At 45.2% G+C, this 13,157-nt stretch overlaps 2 pseudogenes; one reads left to right on the top strand and one right to left on the bottom strand.

The window, feature by feature from the left end:
- Positions 1-1,669: 1,669 nt before the first annotated feature.
- LOC147000432 (serine/threonine-protein phosphatase 1 regulatory subunit 10-like) lies at positions 1,670-11,562 on the top strand (annotated as a pseudogene).
- LOC110283688 (microtubule-associated protein 1 light chain 3 beta pseudogene) lies at positions 9,364-9,899 on the bottom strand (annotated as a pseudogene).
- Positions 11,563-13,157: the final 1,595 nt, after the last annotated feature.

Below are 13,157 nucleotides of genomic sequence, written 5' to 3'. Positions count from 1 at the left end.
CAGATCTCATTACAGATGGTTGTGAGCCACCATGTGGTTGCTGGGATTTGAACTCAGGACCTTCGGAAGTGCAGTCAGTGCTCTTAACCACTGAGCCATCTCTCCAGCCCCAGATTTTTTCCTTTTTTTTTTTTTTTTTTTTTTTTTTTTTGATTTTTCGAGACAGGGTTTCTCTGTATAGCCCTGGCTGTCCTGGAACTCACTTTGTAGACCAGGCTGGCCTCGAACTCAGAAATCCACCTGCCTCTGCCTCCTGAGTGCTGGGATTAAAGGCGTGCGCCACCACGCCCAGTTTAGGCATATCTTTAGAGACCTGGTTCCCTGGGTTGGCTCATGACACATGTTGTCTGAATTACTCCAACCTGGGTACCAGTTTTAAGCCAACTTTCTGTTACCAATGTTACAAATTTCTAATCATACACCATAACTTATAAGCCAATAATCTATAATCAAGACATGTAGAACACATGTTTTTAAAACCAGTCAGAAACAAAAATGAAATTAAGCCAGATAAAATTCTTAATTTTTCTAGCTGTAATTTCAAGAGAGGAGCACCTTGTCACCTGCTGAACCCAATAGTCACAGTCACAGAGATTATTCTAGGAAAAACAGCCATCAGCTCCCTTACCATAGAAGCCAAAAAGTTGCTGGCCCCTTTAAGAGCAGCTTTTCAGAGAAGCCCTTGGCAGGGCTTCTCCAGCTGTGCTAGACTCCTGACTACAGATGCAGGGCTCCAAAGGGCAACTGAGACTATTTTTTTTTCTTCTTTTTTTTTTTTTTTTTTGGTTTTTCGAGACAGGGTTTCTCTGTATAGCCCTGGCTGTCCTGGAACTCACTTTGTAGACCAGGCTGGCCTCGAACTCAGAAATCCGCCTGCCTCTGCCTCCCGAGTGCTGGGATTAAAGGCGTGCGCCACCACGCCCGGCTTCTTCTCTAGATTTTAGCATAGCTCTAAACACATACACAAAACACACAGCCCCAGAAGAGGGCGTCTGATTTAATTACAAATGGTTGTGAGCCACCATGTGGTTGCTGGGATTTGAACTCAGGACCTCTGGAAGAGCAGTCAGAGCTCTTAACTACTGAGCCATCTCTCCAGCCCCACAAAACACATTTTACCTTTACCTTGTCCTTCTACAAGGTTTATTCACTGCTGGCCCAAATCCTCTTTACTTTCCTTGGTGCGTGCTTCCAGTTTCTGCGATGTCCATCACTGTACCCCGCTTACTGGAGCTCCAACGTTGGGGAGCCACCTGACCAAGCCCGCTCAGTCAGTCAACAGGTTCTCCAGTGGGGGAGTGAGGATTAAAAAGAAAAAAGACAGACAACATTGTAGCATGACCTCAGTCCATTCTGAGACTGAAGGCAAATTTAATTTTCTCAATCTGTTTTTTATGCCATTTTAATTACATGCAAGTATTAAGGGCAAGCAGTACAATAAGGAACTAACAACAGTAATAGTCAAGGAACAAGCATGACAATAAACCACAAAGCCCCATGATCACTCCGTGATAGCCTTTTCTAAGGATGATCAAGATATCTGAGTCTACTTCTTTGTTCTACCCTAAAACCAGATTCTTACTTCCTTGTCCTTGGCCAATATCATACTCCTGCCAAGCGGCACCCCAAAAGGTTTTCCACAAACTAGGATGGAAGCAGCTAGGGGACGATGGGCATTGACTGGGTGATGTTCACCAGAACCATCTAAGGGGTTTGCAGGTGTCTTGACGTTGTTATTCCTAATACTGACCACTTGGGGGCAGCAGCCCTCCAGCCCTCACAAACACACAGGCCCACCTTGTTGGAGACCAAACTGCCTGTGGTCACAGCTTTCCTTCTTCAAGACTCCATCACTTCAACTTTTTTCTTGTCTCCAGCAAGCACAAGACCCTTTACAGAGAGCTCAATGTTTTCCCTATGTTTTAACTTTTGAGGTCAAGAGACTGGAGGGATGGCTCAGCTCAGAGTTGAGTGCCTGCTTCTCTTTCACAGGACTAGATCAGTTCTCAGCACCCATATTAGATGGCTCACAACTGCCTGGAAGTCCAGCTCTAGAGAATCTGAAGCCCTCTTTGGTCTTTGCACCTTACCCCCTGTGTGCATATATACAGATACATAAACAAAAATGGGAATTTTTTAAAAAGATTTTATTTATTTAGTTAGTTTTTTTGAGACAGGGTTTCTCTGTATAGCCCTGGCTGTCCTGGAACTCACTTTGTAGACCAGGTTGGCCTCAAACTCAGAAATCCACCTGCCTCTGCCTCCCGAGTACTGGGACTAAAGGTAAAGATTTATTTATTATCATTTTACATTAAGTACACTGTAGCTGTCTTCAGACACCACAGAAAAGGGGGTTAGATCTCACTATGGGTGGTTGTGAGCCATCATGTGGTTGATGGGATTTGAACTCAGGACCTTCAGAAGAGCAGTCAGTGCTCTTACTCTCTCAGCCATCTTGCCAGCACCCAAAATGAGAAATTTTTAAATTAAAAAAAGCTGGGTAGCCGGGCAGTGGTGGCACATGCCCTGGAACCAGCACATCTCTGGTTCCAGGGATACCACCTTCTTCTGGTCTCCCTGGGCACCCAACTGGTACAGAACTATGTATGTAGGTAAAAACCCATATAGAAAATAAAATGGAGCCGGGCGTGGTGGCGCACGCCTTTAATCCCAGCACTTGGGAGGCAGAGGCAGGCAGATTTCTGAGTTCGAGGCCAGCCAGGGCTACACAGAGAAACCCTGTCTCAAAAAACCAAAAATAAATAAATAAATAAATAAATAAATAAATAAATAAATAAAAAATTTGGTGGATTTTGTTATCTATTTGTTTATTAAGATAGGATCTCTCTATGTTACCCTGAATGTTCTGGAGCTCACTATAAAGACCAGACTGGCCTCAAGCCTACAGAGATCCTATCTGTCCCCTCCCCAGTGCTGAATTAAAGGTGTTGTCAACCATACTCAGACTAAATTGAAATTTAAAAAAAAAAAAAAAAAAAAAAGAGTTATTACCAAGTCCTGCTGTCTCTGCTCAGGACAGCTAGCCATTGGCCTGATGCTGCAGCTTGACAAACTTCAAGGCCAGACTGGTCTACAGAATGAGTTCCAGGGCAGCCAAGGCTACACAGAGAAACTCTGTTTTCACACACACACACACACACACACACACACACACACACACACACACACACCAAATAAATATTTTCAGGTCTCAGGGTTCTGAGGAGTTCCCACCCACTGTGAGTGCCTTTCACTTGCAAACGTCTGAATCCTCTTCTCCCTTAGAGAAGAGCTTCCTGGCATCTGTCTCAGCTCTACCCCTCTACCCTCTACCCCTCTACCCCTCTACCCTCTACCCAGCACCTAGCACAATTATGTGTGGTGGAAGGAGAGAAATGATTCCTGAAAGTTCTCTGACTTTCCTGGGTACACACCATGATGTGCATTCCCCTCATCCAATAGATACATGTGGAATATACAGATGAAAACTAGATCAACCCAACAGTGGTTCTCCAACACTCTAGCATCCCATCTCCACCCCCAGTCAAGCATCCCATGAAGTCCTGTGGCTCTTGACTCTGCTCACGCTCCTCCTCGACCAGCCATACCTGGCTCCTTCCATCGTTCTAACCTGCCAGTTGGATAGTTGTTTTGCACCTATAAACCTACTTAGTGTTTTGAGATCCCTTCCTAGGGACTCCTTCCCATTCCTTCTTGCCTTCGATGCCTGTCTCCTCTTGCTTGTCAGAGACTGGGAGCAAACGCCTCTATTAGCACCAGTGAGTCTTGGCCCTTGTAACAAACCTTCCACTGCTACTTAGCCGCTTAAACATTTTTGTTTGTAGGCCAAGTGGTGATGGCAGCAAATAAATACCTTTAAGGCCAGTAATCCCAGGCAGAGGGAGGTGTGAGGATGTCTGATCTGAGTTCAAGGCCAGTCTGGTTTACAGAGTGAGTTACAGGACAGTCAGGGCTACACAGAGAAACCAGGATTCAAAAAAAATAAGGTTTCTAAAGATGTGGTTTGAATAAGAATGACCTCCAAAGTCACCAGGGAGTAAAACTTTTTAAAAGGTTTTAAGGATTAGGGGGTGTGGCCTTGTTGGAATAAGTATGTCACTGGGAGTGGACTTCGAGGTTTTAAAGGGCCCAGTACCTTTTTCTCTTTTTTCTCTTTTCCTGTTGTCTGGACTAGGATGTAGTTTCTTCCTCTCTCTCTCTCTCTCTCTCTCTCTCCCTTTTTTTTTTTTTTTTTTTTTTGGAGACAGGGTTTCTCTGTGTAGCGCTGGCTGTCTTGGAACTCACTTTGAAGACCAGGCTGGCCTCTAACCCAGAAATCCGCCTGCCTCTGCCTCCCAAGTGCTGGGATTAAAGGCGTGCACCACCATGCCCGACTTCTCTCTCTCTTTCTCTCTCTCTTTCTTTTTTCTCTCTCTCTCTTTCTCTCTCTCTTTCTTTTCTCTCTCCTCCCTTTCACTCTTTCTCTCCTTTCTCTTCTTTCTTTCCTTTCTTTCTTTCTTTCTTTCTTTCCTTTCTTTCTTTCCTTTCTTTCTTTTCTTTCTTTTCTTTCTTTCTTTCTTTCTTTCTTTCTTTCTTTCTTTCTTTCTTTCTTTCTTTCTTTCTTTCGAGTCTGAGTTTCTCTGTGTAGCCCTGGCTGCTTTCCTTTCTTTTTTAAAATACATGTATTTATATGAGCACACTGTAGCTGTCTTCAGACACACCAGAAGAGGGCATCTGATCCCATTACAGATGGTTGTGAGCCACCATTGAACTCAGGACCTCTGGAAGAGCAAGCAGTCAGTGCTCTTAACCTCTGAGCCATCCTTCCAGCCCCTAGAATGTAGATTTCAACGACGCCAGTATTGTACCTACCATGCCTGCTGCCATGAGAATGGACTGAACCTCTGAAACTCTAAGCCAGGCCTAATTAAATGCTTCCTTTTATAAGAGTTGCTGTGGTCATGGTGTCTCTTCACTGAAACTGTGTATGCTGTCTTTTGCTACTCTGTGGGTTCTTCTTTCTTCCACCTTTCTCCAGCTCTTTCCTTCCACCCTTTGGCCCCTTCCCACTAGGATAGAGAGGAAAGTAGAGACCCCTGAAGAAAGCCAGGAGTTGCAAAGGGTGATATTATCATTAGATTACTTGCTGGTTCAGGGCATTTTGAGTTCCTTGGGAGAAGTTTGCTCTTCTGTGTCAGGATATTTACTTTCTTCTTCTTGTTGTTGTTTCTTCTTTTGTTGTTTCTTCTTTTGCACAAGACTATTCAACAACAGCCCATGTATCAGGGTGCTAGCACTTATATGCCCTCTGAAAAGTTCTCAGCATTCCACATGTCACACAATCGCAGAAACTATCTGCAGCTGGCAAAATCATGCCCCTCCCCTTTAGAGCAGGAGGCAAATCATAGTCAGCTGCTGTGAAGGAGCCCCATAACCCCACACCTGGGATTGAAGGGAATATATATATGTGTGTGTGGGTGTAAGTCTTTCTTATATATACAGCTTTCTGCCTGCAAACCAGAAGAGTGAAGCAGATTTCATTGTAGATGTTTGTGAGCCTGCAAGAGCCCTGGAGATCCCAACCAGCTGACTCGCAAGGGCAGAAAGAGGAAAACTGTGACTTGGCCTGAGGAGGGCAAGCCGAGAGAGTATTTCTACTTTAAACTGGATGAAACTGAGCGAGGTAAGATGCCAGTTCTCTGCATGCCAGGGTTGGAGTCTGAGCAGGGGCAGTCTCACTTACCTGTCCTCTTGCCTTCTGCCTCCCCTGCAGTGAATGCGAACAAGATCAAGGACTTCCGGGGAGGCTGCTAAGGGTGAGATACTGGACCGACATGCTTTCGAGACAGCTCGGCGACTAAGCCATGACAATATGGAGGAGAAAGTGCCCTGGGTGCGTCCCAGGCCTCTGGTTCTGCCCTCACCTCTTGTCATCCCTGGAAGTAACAGCCAGGAGAAATACATGCAGGCTGTGTGGAAGAAGCAAATCCTTCAGGAACTCCTCCCCCGGGAGAGGTGAGGAGAGGTGTGCAGTGCCTGTGTGGTGAGGAAACAGGGAGGCATCACAGAGAGCCTAGGGGGGCAGCCAGGCACAGTGGTGAATGCCTTTAATGCAGGCACTAGGGAGGCAGAGGCAGGCAGGTCTCTTCTGAGTTCAAAGCCAGCATGAACAAAGTAAGTTGCAGGACAGCCAGAACTGTTAGACAGAGAAACCTTGTGTCAAACAAACAAACAAACAAAAAGAAAAGAAAAAAGAAAAAAAGAGAAAACACCATCCTCTTGAGGGGACTGAATTAATGTGATTGTGGTCCCTTGTTTTCTTCTTTCTCCTTCACCTGCGGTGTTTGCGACAGTCCCCATGAGCCTGATCCTGAGCCATATGAACCCATTCCCCCGAAACTCATCCCCTTGGATGAGGTAAGTGGTTATCACACTGTTGTGGGTGGGAAGCGGTGGTGGGCGCTCACAGGAGGATGCCCCTGTACTGTTTTCTACAACCCTGATTTGTACTCATCCGTGAGTAGGAGTGTATATTAATAATATTGAGTATTTTGAGAATCAAATAACACATAAAAATTTGTTCAAATTTTATATTCATATCCTTCCCTACCCTAAAATATCATTAATGAATATTTAATACTATTTATAACTGAGGATCCTATATCTAATGTTGAATATTAAATTGTTACAAAACATTCAAAACATTCTTTGGGAGTTATGCATAGTAAAAGAGCATGGAAGAGTAAAATGAATCATTAAGAAATATATTCAGGCCGGGCATGGTGGCACACGCCTTTAATCCCAGAACTCGGGAGGCAGAGGCAAACGGATTTCTAGGTTCGAGGCCAGCCTGGTCTACAAAGTGAGTTCAGGACAGCCAGGACTATACAGAGAAACCCTGTCTCGAAAAACCAAAAAAAAAAAAAAAAAAAAAAAAAAAAAGGTTATCAGTGTTTCTAAGAGAGAAATTATTTTATCAGTAAGTATATTTTAAATATTTCAAAAACTCTTTGAAGTTAAACATTAAGAAAATGCTAATTTCAGGCACAGTGAGAAAAATTATAATATTTCCATGATGTTTGTAGGACATGATTTTTAAGATTTTGAACTGTTAATATTCAACAAACAGAATAATTATTTTAAGATATATTTTGTTGTCTCCCTTTTTGTTTCTGATTTTCTTAATTTGGATACTCTCTTTGTGCCCTCTGCTTAGTCTGATTAAGGGTTTATCTATCTTGTTGATTTTCTCAAAGAACTAGCTCCTGGTTTTGTTGATTCTGTGTATAGTTCCTTTTGTTTCTAGTTGGTTGATTTCAGCCCTGAGTTTGATTATTTCCTGCCACCTGCTCCTCTTGGGTGCATTTGCTTCTTTTCGTTCTAGAGCTTTCAGGTGTGCTGTCAAGCTGCTAGTGTAAGCTCACTCCAGTTTCTTTTTGGAGGCACTTAGAGCTATGAGTTTTCCTCCTACCACTGCTTTCATTGTGTCCCAGAAGTGTTGATATGATATTTCTTCATTTTCATTAAATTCTAAAAAATCTTTAATTTCTTTCTTTATTTCTTCTTTGACCAAGTTATCATTGAGTATAGCGTTCTTCAGCTTCCACGTGTATGTGTGATTTCCATTGTTTTTGTTGGTATTTAAGACCAGCCTTGCCGGGCAGTGGTGGCGCACGCCTTTAGTCCCAGCACTTGGGAGGCAGAGGCAGGCGGATTTCTGAGTTTGAGGCCAGCCTGGTCTACAGAGTGAGTTCCAGGACAGCCAGGGCTATACAGAGAACCCTGTTTCGAAAAACCAAAAACCAAAAAACAAAACCAAAAACAAACAAAAGACCAGCCTTAGTCCATGGTGATCTGATAGGGTACATGGGATTATTTGAATCTTCTTGTATCTGTTGAGGCCTCTTTTGTGACCAATTATATGGTCAATTTTGGAGAAGGTACTGTGAGGTACTGAGAAGAAGGTATATCCTTTTGCTTTGGGATGAACTGTTTTATAAATATCTGTTAGATCTATTTGGGTCACAACTTGTTAGTTTCACTGTGTCTCTGTTAAGTTTATGTTTCCATGATCTAGTCATTGATGAGAGTGGGGTGTTGAAGTCTCCCACTATGATTGTGTGGGGTGCAATGTGTGCTTTGAGCTTTAGTAAAGTTTCTTTTATGAATGTGGGTACCCTTGCATTTGGAGCATAGATGTTCAGAATTGAGAGTTCCTCTTGGTAGATTTTTCCTTTGACCAGTATGAAATGTCCTTCCTTATGTTTATTTTTTTATTTTTTTTTCACAATTTTTTTATTATGTATTTTTCTCAATTACATTTCCAATGCTATCCCAAAAGTCCCCCATACTCCCCCACCTTATGTTTATTTGATAACTTTTGGTTGAAAGTTGATTTTATTCGATATTAGAATGGCTACTCCAGCTTGTTTCTTGGGACCATTAGCTTGGAAAATTGTTTCCCAACCTTTTACTCTGAGGTAGTGTCTGCCTTTGGCACTAAGATGCATTTCCTGTAAGCAGTAAAATGCTGGGTCCCATTTACTTATCCATTCTGTTAGTCTTATATCTTTTTGGGGGAATTGAGTCTATTGATGTTAAGATATATTAAAGAACAGTGATTGATACTTCCGTTATTTTTGTTGTTAGAGGTGGTATTATGTTTGTGTGGCTATCTTCTTTTGGGTTTGTAGAAAGATTTCTTTCTTGCCTTTTTTGTTTGTTTGGTTGGTTTTTTTTTCCACACAGAGTTTCTCTGTGTAGCCCTGGCTTTCCTGAAACTCACTCTGTGGACCAGGCTGGCCTGGAACTCAGAAACTGTCTGCTTCTGCCTCTCTAGTGCTGGGATTAAAGGTGTGCGCCATGACTGCCCAGGTACCCTTCTTGTTTTTTCTAGGGTGTAATTTCCCTCCATGTGTTGCTGTTTTCCATCTATTATTCTTTGTAGAGCTGGATTTATGGATTCATGGATATTGTGTAAATTTCATTTTGTCTTGGAATGTCTTGGTTTCTCCATCTAGGGTAATTGAGAGTTGTTTTTTTTTTTTGTTTTTTTGTTTTTTTTTTGTTTTTTTGTTTTTTTGGTTTTTTTAGGGTGCAAAAAGTATTTTATTTTTATTTATTTATTTATTTATTTATTTATTTTTGGTTTTTCGAGACAGGGTTTCTCTGTGTAGCCCTGGCTGATCCTGGAACTCACTCTGTAGACCAGGCTGGCCTCGAACTCAGAAATCCACCTGCCTCTGCCTCCTGAGTGCTGGGATTAAAGGCGTGCGCCACCACGCCCGGCAAGTATTTTATTTTTAAACTTATAAAGTTTGAACACAAAATAGCCTAGTTTAGACGAGTTTCCAAGCCGAGTGCACTTGCATGGAGCTCAGTTTCTGGCTGATGAACAGTTCCTAATACCCTATGTGGGTGCCTACGTTCTCATCTGTGGGTGGTGAGCCATCCAGCGTCGGCTGGCAACATCCCTTTTTGCCTTGGTAAGGGCTTAACAACCATTAGGCGTTATTGTAGTCTTACACAGCCATTGCTGTCCCCAATGTCTCCTGCGAGGCATAAACCATGTACAGGAAGCAGTCTTCATCTCTCTCACTCTCGTACACTTCAGAGATGGGCGTGGACACACTCACCATGCTGTGCCCATTCACCAGGAGGAAGAAGGCTTGGTTAGCATTAAGCTGCAAGCGCCGTGTAATTATCTTGATGAGCTCGCTCATGTTCACGTGATCAGGTACCAGGAACTTGGTCTTGTCCAGGACGGGCAGCTGCTTCTCCCCCTTGTATCGCTCTATAATCACTGGGTTCTTGGTGGGGTGCTGCTCCCGGATGAGCCGGATATCTTCCACTCTTTGTTCAAAGCTCCGGCGCTGGTTGAAGGTCTTCTCTGACAGCATGGTGCACGGGGGTCCCGAGTCAGACGATCTGACTCCAGCGACGATCACTTCCCTTGTGTGAGAGTTTTGCTGGGTATAGTAACCTGGGCTGGCATTTGTGTTCTCTTAGGGTCTGTATTACATCTGCCCAGGATCTTCTAACTTTTATAGTCTGGTGAGAAGTCTGGTGTAATTCTGATAGGTCTGTCTTTATATGTTACTTGACCTTTCTCCCTTACTGCTTTTAATATTCTTTGTTCAATGCATTTGGTGTTTTGATTATTATGTGACAGGAGGAATTTCTTTTCTGGTCACTTTTTTTGTTGTTGTTTGTTTGTTTTCATTGACAGTCTTGTTGGATTTCAATTTTGAGAGAAAGGCTCACTCTGTAGCCCAGGCTGGCCAGGGACAGCCTGCACCCTGTGCCTGGCTTATCCCAGTTCCTGTCTTGCATTTACATGCTAAGTTGTTGCTGACTCTCACCTGTGGTTTCTCTTGCTCACAGGGCAGTCCAAACAGCCACCCTTCAGAGGAGCTGCTGAAGCAGCCCGACTACTCAGACAAGCTCAAGCAGATGCTGGGTAATCCTCAGAGCCAACCACTGGGCAAACCATGGGAGGGGACAACAGGATAGAGCAGGACTCTGCCAGGTGGATCTGAGGATAGTTGGGCACACTATGGGAAGCCACGCAGTACTTGTAGACTTTACCTCCTGACTGGTTTACTCCTGTTTCATTTACAGTGCCACATGGGCTCCTAGGTCCTGGTCCTGAGGCAATGGTGACAGTGAGGAGTCCGCTTACTCCAGTGGGTCCACATCTGCTGGGTCCCCCACCACTTTCTCAGGGAGGTGATCCATTCTGGAATGGCCCAGGTGAGCCCATGCGAGGTTGCCCAATATATGGGGATCCAGGACCTACTCCTGGTTTATACAAAAGAGGTCAAGTGGCTCAAGGAGACAATGAGCCACTATCACCACCTTCATTCAAAGGATACAGAGGAGGTCATTTTGGAGGAGGACCCCCAAATCACCCAGGGGTTCCTGGTGGTGGAGGCATGGTTGGAGGTGGAGGGCACAGCTCCCATGAAGGCACTGGAGAGAGCATGGGCAGTGGACATTGCTCCCATGATGGCCCTGGACAAAAAGGACCACATGGCCACCAGCCACATGATGTCCCTAGCCATCGAGGCCAAGACCTTCGAGGGCCACCACCTCATGAATACCGTGGTCATGATAGCTATGGGGGAGGCGGCCACCGAGGGCATGATGGAGGCCACAGTCATGGAGGAGGTAAGGACATGCCCAAGGTCTCACATGCAGGATCTCAACATATCTGTGGGGCAGAGGGGGAGGTGCAAAGGACAAGGTGCTCCATCTCCTTAAAGCTCTCTATATACAAGGAAGGCAGTAACTACCTCCATCTTCACATCAACCCCCCAGTACTGTGTAATGGATCACTTGGCTCCATTGCTCTGGACTGGGGTGGGATGGTGATGGTGATCTCTTAGGTGATTGTAACCATTCTGCCATTGTTCCCACAGACATGTCAAACCGCCCTGTCTGCCGACACTTCGTGATGAAGGGCAACTGCCTCTATGAGAACAACTGTGCCTTCTACCACCCAGGGGTCAATGGGCCCCCACTGCCCTAGGCCTGCCTGCCCTACCCACACCCCTGTGGACTGCAACCTTGCTCCTTCCACTTGGTTATGGCTTCTGTGAGGCCCACTGTCCTTTTCCCCAGCTGATGAGGAGCCGGCCCCCTCAGTTCCCACCTGGTTGGGTTTCTGGGGGTTTTTGATTCCTGGTGTGCATTGATGTACATAGTCCCCTCCAGTCTGGAGAGGAGAGAGACTGGACACACTCTAGATGCTGGACTGCTGAGACGGCTGGCTTCACTCTGTGAGGAGATTTGCCCTGTGCCCCAAACCCTTTCCAGTATTAGCCCTGCTGCCTGAGAACCTAAAGCTGGTCACTCTGGAGACCTCTGCTCTCCACATGCACACGGAACTAAGTGGGACAACTGCACTTAGGAAACCATCCAAGCCAAGCTCATTATCCTCACAGGGCAAGGGGGTGGTGAGGGGTACCATCTATCCCACTGCACTGCACTGAGGGCTCAAGCTGGCTGAAGCTGAGTTCTGGAACCACCCCCACTTGTGTCCCACATGGGCCAGTCACTGTTGAGTCCTTTCTCAAGACAGACTGCAACTGTTACTTCCCAGGTCATCGTGGGTCTGCTAGGTTCAGTGATGGCACATTCACATCAGTATCCATGGAAGTTGTTATCTGGCTGAGGGGCATCCTGTAGTGTTGGGCCACTCCTGCCAACAGCGGTATTAGAGACTCCGTGAGACCAGCTTTCATTAACTTTAGCCAGGTACAGCGGGCCTGAAGCACTACACGCACTGCCTTTGGGAGTGGGCCTGCTCCTTCCTTACCCCATGGAGGAGCCCTGTCAGTGAGGCTTCCTGGGCAGACTCAGCAGTAGGGGCCCTTTCCAGTCGTCTCCTCCCCGTCTTGGCATCAGTTGTTTTCTATGAAAACAGTGGGTTGGTTTTGTGAAGGGTCTTGGGTTAGAACCACAATGGATTTGAGGAGTTTTTCTTTTGGTTTTGTATATTTTGTACATTAATAATAAACAGTGGAAAGAGAAGCAGCTCATTTAACCCCTGGTGTGTTTCACTTCCTTTAGTAAAAGAAAAGCTAGGGCTGTAGAGCCTGCTTGGTGGCTCTGCTGGTTGGAGCAGTTGCAGAGGCCTGGGGTTCAATTCCCAGACCTCAAGTGAGAACTCTAGTTCTCAGGACATTGTGTGCTGGCTACTTTTATGTCACTTTGACACAAGTTAGTGTCACCAGAGAGAGAGAGAGGGAAACCTCAGTTGGGACAATGCCTTTATGAGATCAATCTGTAGGGCATTGTCTAAACCAGGGATTGCCAGCCCATTGGTGGTGCCGTCCTGGGCAGGCAGACCTGGTTTCTACCGTACACATAAAATCTAAATCTCTTCCACTCAGGATAAAAATGTTAGGGTGTGGGAGTGGTTCTCCTCTCTAATCCCCACACATAGGAGGCAGAAACAGGCAGATCTCGAGTTCTTTGCACGCAACTATTCAACAAACCTTAACCAACCAACCAACAGCTCACCCATCAGGGTGCTCCCATTTATATGCCCTCTGTAAAGTTTCCAACCAACCACTCACCCATCAGGGTGCTCCCATTTATATGCCCTCTGTAAAGTTTCCAACCAACCACTCACCCATCAGGGTGCTCCCATT

The sequence above is a fragment of the Mus caroli genome, unplaced genomic scaffold (assembly GCF_978045245.1).
Source record: "Mus caroli unplaced genomic scaffold, Mus_caroli_1 scaffold_18, whole genome shotgun sequence".
NCBI classification, from domain to species: domain Eukaryota; kingdom Metazoa; phylum Chordata; class Mammalia; order Rodentia; family Muridae; genus Mus; species Mus caroli.
The sequence above is the reverse complement of the archived record's forward strand: the minus strand, read 5'-3'. Positions and strand labels throughout refer to the sequence as shown.